The following is a 15447-nucleotide window of genomic DNA, read 5'->3' on the forward strand; positions in this document are numbered from 1 at the left end:
CCATGGAGTGGCAAAGAGCTGGACACAACTGAGAGACTGAACAATGACAATAAACCAAGAAATAAAAGCAGATCTCAATAAAGAAAAGCCTAGGACCAGGTGGCTTCACAGGAAAAAATTCTCCGTAACATTTAAAAAATATACCAATCCTCCTCAAACATTTCCAAATAATTAAACAGGAAGGAACATTTTCACCTCATTTCATGATGCCAGTACTACTCTGATACCAAAAGCAGAAAAAGACACAACACAAAAAAAATACAGACCAATATTCCTGATGAATACTGATGCAAAAATCCTCAGACAAAATACTAACAAATCAAATTCAATACCACATTAAATGGATTATACACCATGATCAAGTGGTTATTTATACCCAGAATGCAAGGATGATTTAAACCATGAAAATCAACCACTGTCATATACCACATCAACCGAATGAAGATGGTGGGGAAGATGACTTCAAGTAATGAAGGCATTTGACAACATCAAACATTCTTTCACAATAAAAACACTAAACAAACTAGAAACAGAAGCAAACCACCTCAACATAACAACAGCCATATATGAAATAGTCATAGCTAACATCATTCAATAACAAAAAATGAAAGCTTCTGGACTGAAAGAAAACTGAAAAATTATGGACAAAGCAAGGATACCTATTTGCATTACTTGTATCCAACATAGAGCTGGAAATCCTAGCTAAAGCAATTAGGCAAGAAGAGAAACAAAAGTCATTCAAATATGGAAGGATGAAGCAAAAAATTACCTCTGTTCACAGATCGTATGATCATATATGCAGAAAACCCTAAAGATTTCACATGTAAAAAGCCGATTAAAACAAATAAATGATTTTAGCAAAGTTGCCCAATACAAACTCAAACATTCAAAAATCAGTTCTGTTGCTAAACATTACTAATGAACAATTCAAAACAGAAATTTAAGTAGACAACTACATTTACAATAGCACCCCCCCAAAAAAAATGTAGAAATAAAGTTAACCAGAGAGGTGAAAGCATGTACAATGAAAACTATAAAATATAGCTAAAAGAAATCAAAAGACAATCTATGTTTGTGGATTGGAAGACATGGAGGAAATTCTTAAAGAGATGGGAATACCAGTCCACCTGACCTGCCTCCTAAGAAATCTGTATTCAGGTCAAGAAGCAACAGTTAGAACTGGATATGGAACAACAGACTGCTTCCAAATTGGGGAAGGCATATGTCAAGGCTGTATACTGTCACTCTGCTTATTTAACTTATATGCAGAGTACATCATGAGAAACGCTGGGCTGGAGGAAGCACAAGCTGGAATCAAGATCGCCGGGAGAAATATCAATAACCTCAGATATGCAGATGACATCACCCTTATGGCAGAAAGTGAAGAAGAACTAAAGAGCCTCTTGATGAAAGTGAAAGAGGAGAGTGAAAAAGCTGGCTTGAAACTCAACGTTCAGAAAACTAAGATCATGGCATCTGGTCCCATCACTTCATGGTAAATAGATGGGGAAACAATGGAAACAGTGACAGATTTTATTTTGGGGGGCTCCAAAATCACTGCAGATGGTGACTGCAGCCGTGAAATTAAAAGACACTTGCTCCTTGGAAGAAAAGTTATGACAAACCTAGACAGCATATTAAAAAGCAGAGACATTACTTTGCCAACAAAGGTCCATCTGGTCAAAGCTGTGGTTTTTCCAGTGGTCACGTATGGATGTGAGAGTTGGACTATAAAGAAAGCTGAGCGCCGAAGAATTGATGCTTTTGAACTGTGGTGTTGGAGGAGACTCTTGAGAGTCCCTTGGACTGCAAGGAGATCCAACCAGTCCATCCTAAAGGAAATGAGTCCTGAATATTCATTGGAAGGACTGATGCTAAAGCTGAAACTCCAATACTTTGGCCACCTGATGCTAAGAACTGACTCACTAGAAAAGACTCTGATGCTGGGAAAGATTGAAGGTGGGAGGAGAAGGGGACAGCAGAGGATGAGATGGTTGGATGGCATCACTGATTCAATGGACATGAGTTTGAGCAAACTCCAGGAGATAGTGAAGGACACGGAAGCCTGGAATGCTGCAGCTCATGGGGTCACAAAGAGTCAGATACAACTTAGCGACTGAACAACAACAAGGGAGAGAGAACTTTTCAGGTTGATAGGAACTTTCTGTATCTTGATTGTGGTAGTGGTCACAAAAATGTATACATCTATGAAAATTCAACATGTATACTTACATTGAGTGAATTTTAACATATAAAAATTATATCCCAATAAATCTGCTTTTTTTTTTCTTAAATTTGGCTTTTTTTACTAGGTCTGAAACTAAAACCCCACTACCTAAAGCCTACAAGAAGAATGTTTAATACAAAATTGCTCATGAAAATTTAGTTCTTCTGTGAAGCTTTAAAAACCAACAGGGAAGGAGTTTCCTGGTGGCTTAGTGTTGGGATTTGGCACTACTGCTGCCATGGCCTCAGTCTGACCCCTGGTCGTGGAACTGAGACCCCACAAGCCACAGCCAAAATATTAAAACAGCAACAAGGAGTTGTCTATATCCGAGTAGGATGCAACAGTTTGCAGCAAGCCAATATCCTTCTTGAGAACAACTAGAAAAGCTAAATAAATTATAAAAATCATATTTTTAAAGGCAGTACAGAGATGTCCTTAAAGCATGGGAGACAATAAGGTCTACAACTCCAAAGAAGGGGATATTTTTTCAAGGTGTTTAGATGATCTGCAGTTGTCTTTTCCCAGGGGGTATTTCCAGATTATAGGATGGGGTGAAGGCTGAAAAACTTGAGATTTGGCCTGTATGAAATGCTGCTGCTAAGGCACCAAGAAGTCAGGAAAGCTTTTGGTGTTCACACAAGGCTGAAGTAACAAAAATGGGAAACTTGCAGGGACCTCAAACTCAAGGATATTTGTTTAATTTTAAACAATGCAGGGTTAAAAAGCTAAATAATAACTGAAAAACTTGAGAAGCAAAGTGAAATTTCCCATGTTTGGCACTACCAAGGGGATAAAGACTACCAGGCTTTGAAATGAAAGTCTTAGAAAACCACACCCTATAAATAACATAAAGAAGAGTATCACCAAACTACTCAAATAGCAACCCAGCCTTCACATAAATTAAAGTGACTGGCTCCCTATTCTATCTGCCTGAAAGAAAAAGTAAACACCCTCTGGCAGAACATACTTGGTAATGCTTGCTTTATTTTGTTTTTTAATTCACAATGTCTGGCATTCAATCAAAAATTACAGGACATAAACAAAAATAATCAACCAACTTGACCTAATTGATATTTATAGAACACTCCACCCAACAACAGAATACAAATTATTTTCAAGCACACATGGAGCATTTACTAAGATCATATCCTGGGCCATAAAACAAATCTCAACAAATTTAAAAAGATCCAAGTTATAAACGTATATTCTTTCATCACAATAAACTTAAAAATAACAGATCTCTGGAAAACCCTCAAATTTTTGGAGACTAAATAATATAAATAATCTACCGGCCAAAGAAGACATCAAAAAGTAAATTAAAAAATATTCTGAACTGAATGAAAATAAAATATATATAAATATATTAAAACTGGTAAGCAATATTTAAGGGAAATTTATACCACATATATATTAGGGGGAAAAGATCACAAATTAATGACCTCAGCTTCTATCTTAAGAAACTAGAAAAAGAAAACAAACTAAGCTCAAAGTAAGTTAAAGAAAGGAATTAAGATCAGAGAAGGAATAAGGAAACAAAAAACAGGAGAACTAGAGGAAATCAGTTAAACCAAACGCTGGTTCTTCAAGATCTTAATAAAAGTTAATGAATCTCAAGCCAGACTGATCAGGGAAAAAAGACAGAAGACACAAATTATCAACATCAGAAATGATATCAAATCTCTGTAGATTATACTGATATTACACTCACAATATATTCTACAGCTATTTAAAGGACAATCCACTCCAGTACTCTTGCCTGGAAAATCCCATGGACGGAGGAGCATGGCAGGCTACAGTCCATGGGGTCGCAAAAAGTCGGACACGACTGAGCAACTTCACTTACTTCACTTATTTAAGATATAAACAACTTTACTAATTCAACAACTTAGACGAAATGGGCAAGTTCTTTGAAACACCTGTCAACGTACAGAGAGAAAGAATCCCACAACCACCTGAAAAACAATCAACAGGAAAACAATGTATGTAGATGAATGAAAGATGCAGATACTGAAATTATTTAATAGACAAGTATGTACACAATTAAAATCAGTATGTTCAAGAGAACTGGAGTTTATTAAAAATCTATAAAACAGGATCAATGAATGTTTTAAAACTCAAAGTTATAATGTAAAATTAATACAACATTTTCACTTGGAGAAAAATAAGGTAGTTTTTGGTGTACTATAAGATAGTTCATTATAAGATATCCAATTGAAGTATGGAGAGAAAAAAAATTTTTAAGAGACATTTGAAACATGAAGATAGAGTGTAATAAATGTTTAAATTAGAATCCATAAAGGATGAGACAGGCAGAAGCAATAATTGAAGATGTAATGACAGAGAACTTTCCAAAACTAAAGGGCACCAAGCTACATATTCAAAAAAGCTCTAGGAATATTAAGCAAAATACAAAGAAAACCACACCTCAACACGTCACAATCAAATTGCTAAAAAAATAAGAGAAGAAAAAGTATTCTGAGAAGTCCTTTGAGAAAAATAGAAGACATTATTATTAGCAAGACATACACTGATACATTACCTTCAATAAGACTTAAACAGAAAGAAGACAATAAAATAACTATCAATGTAGCGTTCTATACCCTGTGAAAATATTATTTTAAAAAGGTGAAATTAAGATGTTTTCAACAAACAAAAAAGGAAAAATTCACTGTCAGCAGGTAGACCAGTATTAAAACACATACTACTAAAGGAAGCTATTCAGACAGAAGGAAAAAGAACCCAGACAGAAACACAGAAAATGTAAGAAAGGAGAACCCTGGAAAGGGTAAATATGAACAAAAATTGTCCAAAAGCATACTGTTCTCTGGCGTTTAAAAGTATAAATAAATGCAGAATGGTAATAATGCAAAAAGGTTGGCATATGAGTTAATGCGTAAGAAACAGTCATTATTGGAGAACGGTAAAAGTAATAATTTGAACTATCTGTATTATAAATAATTTGCATTGTAAGTCAAGTATGCTTATTGTATGCAACCTCAAGAATAACCCTTAATGGTATAATGAAAGTATAACTAACGAATTAACAGGGAAAATGGGGAAAAATTAGACTAACACACAAAAAAGAGCAAAACAGGAGTGATAAAAAGGAATGCAAAACAGATGATTCAAAGAGAAGTCAAACTCAGCTATTATTAGCAAAAATGTAACTATAATAGACCCCTGATTAACACAGGTTTAAACTCCCTAGGTCCACCTGTGCCCAGATTTTTTCCGAACAGTAAATAAATACTTGAGAACCACATGAACTGTGATTGCTTGAATCAAAGAATGGGGAACACTGGATACTGAGGAACCACAAAAAGGGCCAACTATAAGTTATACGTGGATTTTTTACTTTTCCAATCAAGCAGAGAGTTAGCGCCCCTAACTGCCACGTTGCTCAAAGGTCAACTGAAAACAAGTAAAAAACTAAAACTAAATAAAAAAAAAAAAAAAAGGCCTTCCCTGGTGGCTCAGTGGTAAAAGAATCTGCCTGCAACACAGGAGACTTTGGGTTTGATCCCTGGATCAGGAAGATCTCTTGGAGAAAGAAATGGCAATCCATTCTAGTACTCTTGCCTGGGAAATCCCATGGACAGAGGAGCCTGGCAGCTACAGTCCATGGGGGTGCGAGAGAAAACACAATTCAGTGACTACACAACAACAAAGATAAAAAATAATGAAATATAACTTTACAACTAAAGATATTCAGAAAACATGATGAGAGGAAAAAAGTAGTTTATAAAACTGCATTTTATTCCACTTGCCATAAAATTTTAACACATACATGTATACACACAAACACACCCCAACTACCCTAGAAAATGCTGAAAAAAAAGTATTAACAGAGAGCTTCATCCCTGGGATTTTGGGTAATTTTTTTTAATCACAGATTTTCTTTGTAGTTTTTAATACTTCAACTCTTTTCCAAGAAACAAGATTCATTTTTATAAAAACCACAAAACTATTTTCAAAGCAAAAAAAAACAACCAAAAATCTTAATGATCATCTCTGACAAGTAAAAGACTCAAAAAAAATATATAATAATGTGATCAAGTCAAAAAGAGGCTAAACAATATAAATTTGTCTCACACAAACTCTACGTGAAACAGGCACCTTTATAATGAAAAATACAGTATATCATCAACCACTTCTGATGGAGACAAAAATTATCAAGTAAGAAAACAGCTTTTTCCATTAATTAATGTTACTCATTTCTCTTCCTGCATCTAATAAAAATCTATGAAATTTCTATAGAACTATATAAGTTATAAAATATAATCGGAGTTCTAACATTTTGCATTTTAATTTGTGGGTTTTTTCCAAAGTAACCTCTAATATTATTTCAACTAAAATTTAGGTTTCAACATAGGAAAAACAAATCACCAGTCTTTCAAAACTCTACTTGGCAAAGGGATTTCAGAGAAATATGCAATACCAAGCATCTTGGCAACATTTTCTAATAACATTTCATTGTTCTAAGTTACATAAAAAGGTCAAGTACTCTCAAATTCTGGAGAAGGAAATGGCAACCCACTCCCATATTCTTGCCTGGAGAATCCCATGAACAGAGGAGTCTGGCAGGCTACAGTCCATGGGGTTGCAAGGAAACGGATACGACTGAAGTGACTTAACACACACACTCTCAAATTCTCTACCTAGAAACAAAATTCTAAGCAACTTACGGAAATTAGGATTCTCCTCCCAAAAAACAAGAGCCATGTTTGGTACACACTATGAAAGTAGCAAAACAACAGAAATAATAACAGCTAACATTTTTTATTGAACAATTAACTATATGATACTCATTGTTCTAAGTAATTTGTATGTACTGTTTAATCCTCACATAATATTATGAACTAGCATTATTGTCATTTCATAGATGAGAAATTGAGGTAACATTTGTCCAATCACTAGTAATAAAGCCAGGATGTGAATGCCAAGCAGGCTAGCTGTAGAGCCCTGCACTCTTAATCACTACACCAAGCTACAGACGTAAGTAATTAAGATCTTGTTAAAATAGTTTGCTGTTATTAAATTTCAGGCAATAAATAATAATAATCTTTATTCAACATAAAACCAGATATTTTAATGATCTGATCATGTCACTGAAAATAAATGAACAGAAGAAATAAACACCTAAAATCTTCCTATTTTTGTGACAAAAAAGAAAAAAGTAAAAAACAGTTGCTATCAAAATAGTCACAGAAACCTGAGAAAACATGTAACTTCCAAAAAATGACAACAGAAGACACATTGAAACTACTGTACTGGGCTTTAGTATTATATCTATTTTCTATTGAAAATAGGTTAAGCAGTTTTTCTCCCTGACTTAATCTAGAGGATACAGATACCTAAGAGTTGTATAAAATGTCACAGAAATCCTACAGAAAGGTAATGTAAGTTCTTTGGGTGAAAGTATTCTTTCTTAGTATTAGGATTTTCCTTTTAAGGAAGTTTTGAAGCAATCAAACAAACTCTCTGTAAAAAATATTATAGCTTAAATTTTAATGGAGTGTGTTCAAACTGCTTCATAGATACCTACTCTGTTTTTCAGAAATATTTCTGAGAAATAAAATGTAAATCACATTCTAAACAGTATCTTATAAAGGTTAAAAATAATACATAAAAATTTATTTTTTAAAAGTGATTTTTCTGTAAACTTCTAACACTTAAAATAGTAAGTAGAATTACATCTTTGTGAAATACACACTTAAAACAAGTAATAACTCAAAGATGAGATTATACTTACAAGGATGAGCTTAGGTAATCTAATATTCATATAATCAAAAGCATAGAGAAAAACAGGAATCTCTTACCCACCTAATTCACAGAAGTTACACCCAACAGAGCTATAAAAATGACTAACAGATGGTTGTAAAGTAATCTATAAATATAAATGCCATTTTAACAACTACAGTCAATTAGTAAGATTAAATTGTTCTGACACTAAAAAGTTTTCTATAATTCATTCAATGCCACCTAAAATTTTAGACTCAGAAAAGGATAAAATATAAAGTACAATACTGGGACAATGCCTGCAAGAAACTATGAAAGTTTCTTTTTTTTTTTTTTTAACTTCATGCATCTGCAAAGAACTGGAAAGAAATACAAACAATAGAAGGTAATTTTGCTGTAATGAGGAACTTTGACAGATTTTTCACCATAATGCTGTTTGCCTTCACAGTTTAAAATATTTCAGAAAATAAGTATTTTATTTGACACAGCACAAGAAGTAAAAATATGGGGGAGCGAGTACATTAAATATGTGCTTTGAGGAAAAAAATGATAGGAAAAAACAATTTACTTTTAATACTAACATTGCCTGAAACATTAGATGGCAGACAACAGTTAACCAGCAGACTTAAATCTCCTATTCTCCAAATCCTGAAATCTAAGAGAGGCTATAATTATCAAGTAAAACATCAAATGGTTCTGGTGGGAGAGAGTAAAAAAACAAAAATAAGCCAGCAGTTAGTGCCTGCTATGAGGACACAACTTAACTCCTTACTTTCTTACCCCGTAAGAGCTAAGACAAGCTAAATTTGCTTTATCCTTTCCTATTTTAAATGTCATGAAAAATCTCTACTCTTCATTCAAACTCCATGCCCACAAAAATAAAAAGCTGGAAACAGTCTTACAACCTTAGGTATGTTTTTCTTCCAGAATCTATCATTTCCTAACTTGGGTTACAATCATTACACACATGCTCTTTTAAGGGTGTGTGTGTATTCAGTCCGGAGAAGGCAATGGCACCCCACTCCAGTACTCTTGCTTGGAAAATCCCACGGATGGAGGAGCCTGGTGGGCTGCAGTCCATGGGGTCGCTAAGAGTCAGACACGACTGAGCAACTTCACTTTCACCTTTCACTTTCATGCATTGGAGAAGGAAATGACAACCCACTCCGGTGTTCTTGCCTGGAGAATCCCAGGGACGGGGAGCCTGGTGGGCTGCCGTCTATGGGGTCGCACAGAGTTGGACACAACTGAAGTGACTTAGCAGCAGCAGCAGCAGTGTACTCAGTCATGTCCAACTCTTCAGGGAAGGGTCAACTGTACTGCATCCTCTATGTATCTCACAGGTTAGTAGAGAGTCTTGACTAATAGCCAACTCTATCACCTAAAAAGAATGAAGTCTTAGTAATTATTCTCAGCTCAGTTTAAAAACAAAATAAAACAAAACAACCACCAAAAAACACCTCTGGAACTATTAGAAAGGTAATGTTCTGAGAAGTATGTATACAACTTGTCTGCTGTCATTAAACCAAAAACCAGACCAAAAAGCTTCTTCTCTTGTTTCCCCAGCTGGATTCCTTCCAAGTAAATCAATGTCTCTCATTTAAAGACAAAGCATGCTTAGGTTCAAGTCAGAGGACCACGAGAGGCTCAGTTGCTTAACTTTCTGACATGTCCAATCCAGGTCATTTCCCTGTCCTGTAGAGTAGTAACAGAGCTCACAGTAGAGACAAACTAACAAAGCAGACAATCAAGATAACTTAATTTTTGAGATTAAAAGTAAATGTAAATACACAGAAAAAGAACTCAAAGGTTATATAACAATGTAACAGTAGTTATCTCTGGGGAGAGATGAGATGGAAGTGAAGTATATAAAAAGCGCTTTCACCTATTATAAATACGTTGCAATGTTTAAATTTTTCCTGAACACTGACAATGTTTTTCAAAAAGAATGAACAGATCTATATGGAATTCAAATGAAAATTAAATGCCATTTGCAGAAATTTGACTACCAGAGACCTACAGATCAAAGAGAAATAAAATTATCCTATCCTCCAAAATAAAAAGGAATGCTACACAACAAAAATGCCCATAGCAACTGTCTCCCACTACTCAACATTCACTACTCTGATTATATGATATTAGCCACCAGAGGAATTTTGAGTACCCTCCCCCCTGAAATTACATACTGTTTTCAGCAATCCATTAAGTCGTAAAAAAATTTCAGCGTTTGCACCAACAGAACATTGACTCTCAATTTTAATTCTCTGTAAGTACTGTATCTATATACAGGATCTCTCTCTAAACGCACACACATATAAATTTACATGCAGTTCACGTCTGACTGCCTTGAGAAAGTATTTCCCCATCTGAAAAGCAAACTATCTAGACAATCAATTCCATTGTCATTTTAATGGAGAGTTCATATTCTCCAACTATTTGTCATCACAACTTTGGGGTTAAAAAGACTAAAAGTAAAATTGTATACAACTAGGATTTCTGGGGGAAAAAAAGCAGCAGGAAAAACTATGCTCTGAACACAGCATAAGCCAAAATGTCAAATGTAAATAATGTCATATATTTTAGCAAAATATGACTAAACATTTTTAAAAGTTAAATTTGTAACACTTTGGAGCCTAGACAGCCATACTTAAAACTTTCTGTCAAGTTTAGGTCGTGTCCCCTTAAAAAAAAAACAAAAAACACTAAGAGAAACCATATTAAAAATGGCCAAAATTACTACAAATTAGGAAAGAAAGAAATTATTTTGAGCAAATTATTTTGGAGAGAAGGATTTTTGTTTAATCTAGTTTACGAATTAATATAGTCACAAATACTTTAAAATATAAAGGCATACAGTGTACGTGTCATTTCCCACCATCCCCTCATCAGGTTACTCCTCCCTCTGCTGCTGCTGCTGCTGCTACTGCTGCTGCTGCTAAGTCGCTTCAGTCGTGTCCGACTCTGTGCGACCCCATAGACGGCAGCCCACCAGGCTCCCCGGTCCCTGGGATTCTCCAGGCAAGAATACTGGAGTGGGTTGCCATTTCCTTCTCCAACTCCTCCCTCTACCCAACCATTATCAATTCTCCACTATCCTGCCCCGCCAGTTTCTTTATACTTATAAAAACAAACACAAATTTATATTCCTATTCCATGGGTGCCTCGTTATCACACAAAGTAGCACATTATTCACGCTGTCCTATATCTTGTTTTTTTCACTTTATAACATACTTTGGAGATCTTTCCATGTCATTACACACAAAGCTTCCTCAATCTTTTTCACAGCTGATTATGACTACCACAACTTTCATCTATCTTCTTCAGGCTAAACTTTAATGACATTCTATACAGTTAACTACTTAACATCTGAGTTAAGTTTCTCCCCCCAGATCTAAAAGCAGACAAAACAACTCATTATTTAAATTACATCCTTTGTAGAACGTTTATTTTCCAACCAGGTAGAGGAAAAAGTCGCCCAATTTTATCACTTAAAATGAAGGTACAAATTAGAATGCAGACTTCAAGTGAAATTACCTTTTTTTGATTGGGGCATCAGCGTAACGGCCAAATCAACAATGACTAAAAGTTCCTTCTAGTGCTTTTCTTTCACTGTAAAAGAAAACACTGTTGTTGCTTTTCTAAGGTTAGAAAGCCTTCAAGTCGTATAGCGTGGCATTCTAATAGCAAGCAACTGCCACCTGATTCGATCTTTCATTCCCCAAGTCAGAGGCCGAGGTTTTTTTTTACCTGTCAGGATTCTGCTATTAGCAACAGGACGACTTGTACACCAGCGAAAACGCACTCAAGAATGTAAGCTCTGCGGCGCTAGGCGTCGGAAATTACACTCCCGGGGCCAGCACACCAGGACTAGCTAGAGTCCAGCTTCGCAGGCGAAAGGTTTCCATAAGAATCAGCCGCCGTGGTGACCCGGAGCGGGCGGGCGCGAGTGGACTCAAGGAAGGAAGACAGGCGCCGCCCCGGGAGCGTTCGAACCCGCGCAGCGGCTCCAGTCGGACGCGAGGAGTAGCGCGTTCCCCGGGGACCCAGCCCCGGAACCGCGACCACTAACGGAACCAGCCCACGGGCGGCGGCGGCCGCCGCTCGGACTGCGGGCTGCGGCGCGCGGGCCGGGTGCCGGGAGGGCGGGGGTTCCCCGGAGGAGCTGGCCGTCCCGGCGCCCCATTGGGCGCCGCTCCAAACGTGCCCGAGTTGTGACAGGAATAAAGTGGGTCACAAGGCCTAGCGGGTCCCCAGCGAAAGCCCTCTCCGCACCGGCTCTTCGGCTCTCCCCGCCGCTCTGCCGCTCGAATCGGCCTCAACCCAAGGGCGCGCTCCGGCCACCCGGCCCCGCCGCGCACCCCAATCCCGCCCCTGCCCCGCAGGTAACCCCAGCTGTCCCGAAAGGCCCTTCAGACGGGGCGGGCCTCCACCCCAACTCCCGAGAAAAGACACACTCGAGCGATAAGCAAAACTTGGGCTTCAGCGCCAGCCCGCCCCTCCCCTGGCCGCCGCCCCCCGGCCCCACACACACCGCCCTCCTGCTCCCCCCACTTCCCGGCGCCCTCACCGTGTGGCTTGCGGCGGCTCCGGCTTCTTCCCTCCCCCACCCTGGAGTCCAGCTGCGGCGACTCGGAACCACTAGCCTTGCAGCGTCCTGAAGGCGCTGCGGCTCCCAGCTTTAGCAGCACCCTGAGGCTGAGTGGCGCCCCCAACCCACCCCCCCAAAATTTCACCGCTACAGCCGCCCTCAACTCCTCCCCCTCCCTTCCCTTCCCCTCCTCCACCGGCACCGGGACCACGCATGCGCCGCTCAGGCCAGCCTGCCGGCGGACGTCAGGCCCCAGGCCCACCCGGCGGGGCGCCACTCACCGGGAGCGCGCACGCGTCGGCGGCCAGATTTCCTTCGCGCTCTCGGTCTCGGGGGTTTCCTTTTTTAAGCCGGTAGCCGCAAGACTAGTCTGTGATTGCGCTCCCTCCCGGCGCATGCGTAGTCAGTGACCCCCTGCGGGCTCCGACTGCCGGCGCTTTTCGTTCGTCCCTCCCCTCACTATCCCTTTCCCCGGTGCGTCTCGGTGCGCATGCGATGTGCTCCGTTAGGCAGCTCGGAGCTGCGATGGGGATCCCGGGCGCCGGAGGAGACTCCTGCTCCCTAGGGCTGCGCGTCTGCGCGGTCCGCGGCTGCCGCTGGGCGTGCAGGAAAGCCGAGATCTCCCCGGCGCCCCTTTCCTCGCACGGGTTACTGGAAAGCAGGGGGCGGGGGGCGGGGCCTGGTTAGCTGCGGAGGGTGCGGCGGGTCCCGGGAGTTCAGATCAGGGTGGCTTTGGCTTTTACCCTGGATGCGGGAAGCGAAGACAGAGGAGAGTTTCTTGTATGAGGGATCCCGAAGCCAAAAGGGACCTTGTCTTTCTCGAAAAGCAAATCACTTTGCCAATGCCAGGGGGAAAAAATCGGGCAGGCGAAAAGACTTTTCCCTCTCAGCCGGTGGCATCACTTGCGTTTCGTCTCTTGGGACGGGAAGAGGGCATTTGTGAAGGTGACTGGCACTCCAGACTCCTCCTCTTTCTTCTCCTGGAAGTGCACTGCTTTAGTCGCTTCTTTTTGGAGAGTGGGCCTGGGGAGACCGGACATGAGTCCTTGGCTGGAGGGCCGAGGCCAAAGAAGATAACGGACGTGCTCCTTTGGAGATTTTTATCTAGCCTTAAGGAAGATGGGAGATAAACCAGGATCCTAGCTTGTACCTTCCTTCCCTTGTAGAAAAACGTGTGAATATTTTCCCCCTTATCTTAGGGGGAAATTACTTGATGGTTAAGACAGTTGGTCCACAAGGGAAAGCAGCTTTCAGTAGCTAAAAATTATTGGGAAAAAGTCTACAGTCCTAATTCCTAGTAGTTTTCATATTTTAATGATTGTTCTTTGAATTTGAAATAGAAGCCATTTTTTTCTTCTTTCAAAAAAACTGTTGTGACTATAAAATCCTCCCTCAAAGGTAACATTCATCTCAGTGAACACTTAAGATTCTTGCTGTGTACTCAAGAGAAAAAAAACATCGAAACTGAGGGACTGTTCAGATCAGACCAGAGGATTCTGTCCGGAATGGGAGAGCGTGATAGAGTCATCATATAGCAGACAAGATTTTAGTAGACATTGTTTCCTGTTTAGCATTCATTCCCTATTCTGATCATTTCCTTTGGAGAACTATCCTTTCTTCACTCTCAGACCATTTGGCTGGGGCAGGACTCCAGAGGAAAATACATTTGAGTTAATCCTCTACCTTAGTTTGGATTTAACTAAGAAGGGTGATCTCTTTTCCAATGGAGTTAAGTCTGCAGAAATGGAAGCCTGAACACATCTTCCTACTCACAGATTCTGAGAAAGAAGGCAACGTGGAATAAAGCAGGTTCAAAAACGGAGATTTGGCCTGGAGACACATTGGATGCATAGAAGCCGTTGTGGACTAGATAACTCTGGAAATTTCAGTTAAGTTAGTCAATAAATTCTTAACATGTATTCATTGCTTAAACCAGTGAGAGGTTGTCTGTCACTTGCCATCATAAATTCTCACAGTGGTAGCAAGAGAGGAGGCAAGATTAATAATACTGATTAGGAAGGTTTCAGTTAGACAAGAGGCTTTGAATGCTTTTCCCAGGATGTGGACGTTTGGATTTTCTAGAGAAAGTGATCTCTCTTCATATTCTGCATCATATCTTCAAAAATACCTTTGCCCCTTTTAATGGTTCCATGGTCCTCTTAGTCACTAGAAACACATCATGTTCATCTTTGATTCCTTCCTCTCTCATTTTCTGTATTTAATCATTTACTAACACCTGTTGATAGTCCCATTTTTCTGCTCAGTCTTCTGCCACTACTCAAACATTTCCCATGATTCAGTTCACAACTTAATCTTTCTCCCCATACTCTCCAAGAAGAAAACTGTACCACATATTTTTAATCACATTTCCAACTTCCAGATTCCACTTTTCCCTAAAACAAAAACCTCGCCTCATAGTTTGTCCCCTAGCCTAAATCCTCTCCTTGAACACAATTTATCTAACTCAAATATTCTGCTCACTTCTTCTTGTCTGCCTTGGTATAATTTAAAAGGAACATTTCCAACTCCATTCCTAACTGGTTTCCACAGTTGATGTCTTGATGGAAGCAATATAGATAGCATAGTGGCTAAAATACAGAATTGGAAACTTACTGCCAGGATTTATCCCGGCCCCACCACTTAATATCTGCATGACTTTGAGTCTGTTCTTCAGTTTCCTCATCTGTCAAATGAGGGTAATATCATGTCTCAGGATAATTGAGAGAAGATAGAAAAGGTAGATGGAATGTGTGTGTGTGTGTGTGTGTGTGTGTGTGTGTGTGTGTGTGTGTGACAGTACCTGGTACATAAAAAATCCCATATTAGTAGTGGCTATTAATAATGTTGCTTTTTATGTAGTTCTTGCATCTCTTGCTCAATTTCTTCCCCTAGT

The 15447-nt window shown here is 39.2% G+C and overlaps 1 protein-coding gene across 8 annotated transcripts in view; it reads right to left on the bottom strand.

The window, feature by feature from the left end:
- The window catches only part of CLOCK (clock circadian regulator), a 111389-nt gene extending 98210 nt beyond the window's left edge, over positions 1 to 13179 (bottom strand). For 3 of the 8 annotated variants that reach the window (XM_061420199.1, XM_061420200.1, XM_061420195.1), the window contains exons 1-2: positions 12534 to 12622; positions 11501 to 11575 (exon numbers count right to left, since the gene is read on the bottom strand). The gene's annotated coding sequence lies outside the window, so the exon portion shown is untranslated. Of the gene's footprint in view, positions 1 to 11500; positions 11576 to 11713; positions 12481 to 12533; positions 12623 to 12835 lie in introns of those variants that run through there. The other 5 variants (XM_061420192.1, XM_061420201.1, XM_061420193.1 and 2 more) reach the window with 5 other exon arrangements.
- Positions 13180 to 15447: the final 2268 nt, after the last annotated feature.

Source organism: Bos javanicus, chromosome 6 (assembly GCF_032452875.1).
Source record: "Bos javanicus breed banteng chromosome 6, ARS-OSU_banteng_1.0, whole genome shotgun sequence".
In the NCBI taxonomy this organism is placed as follows: Eukaryota; Metazoa; Chordata; class Mammalia; order Artiodactyla; family Bovidae; genus Bos; species Bos javanicus.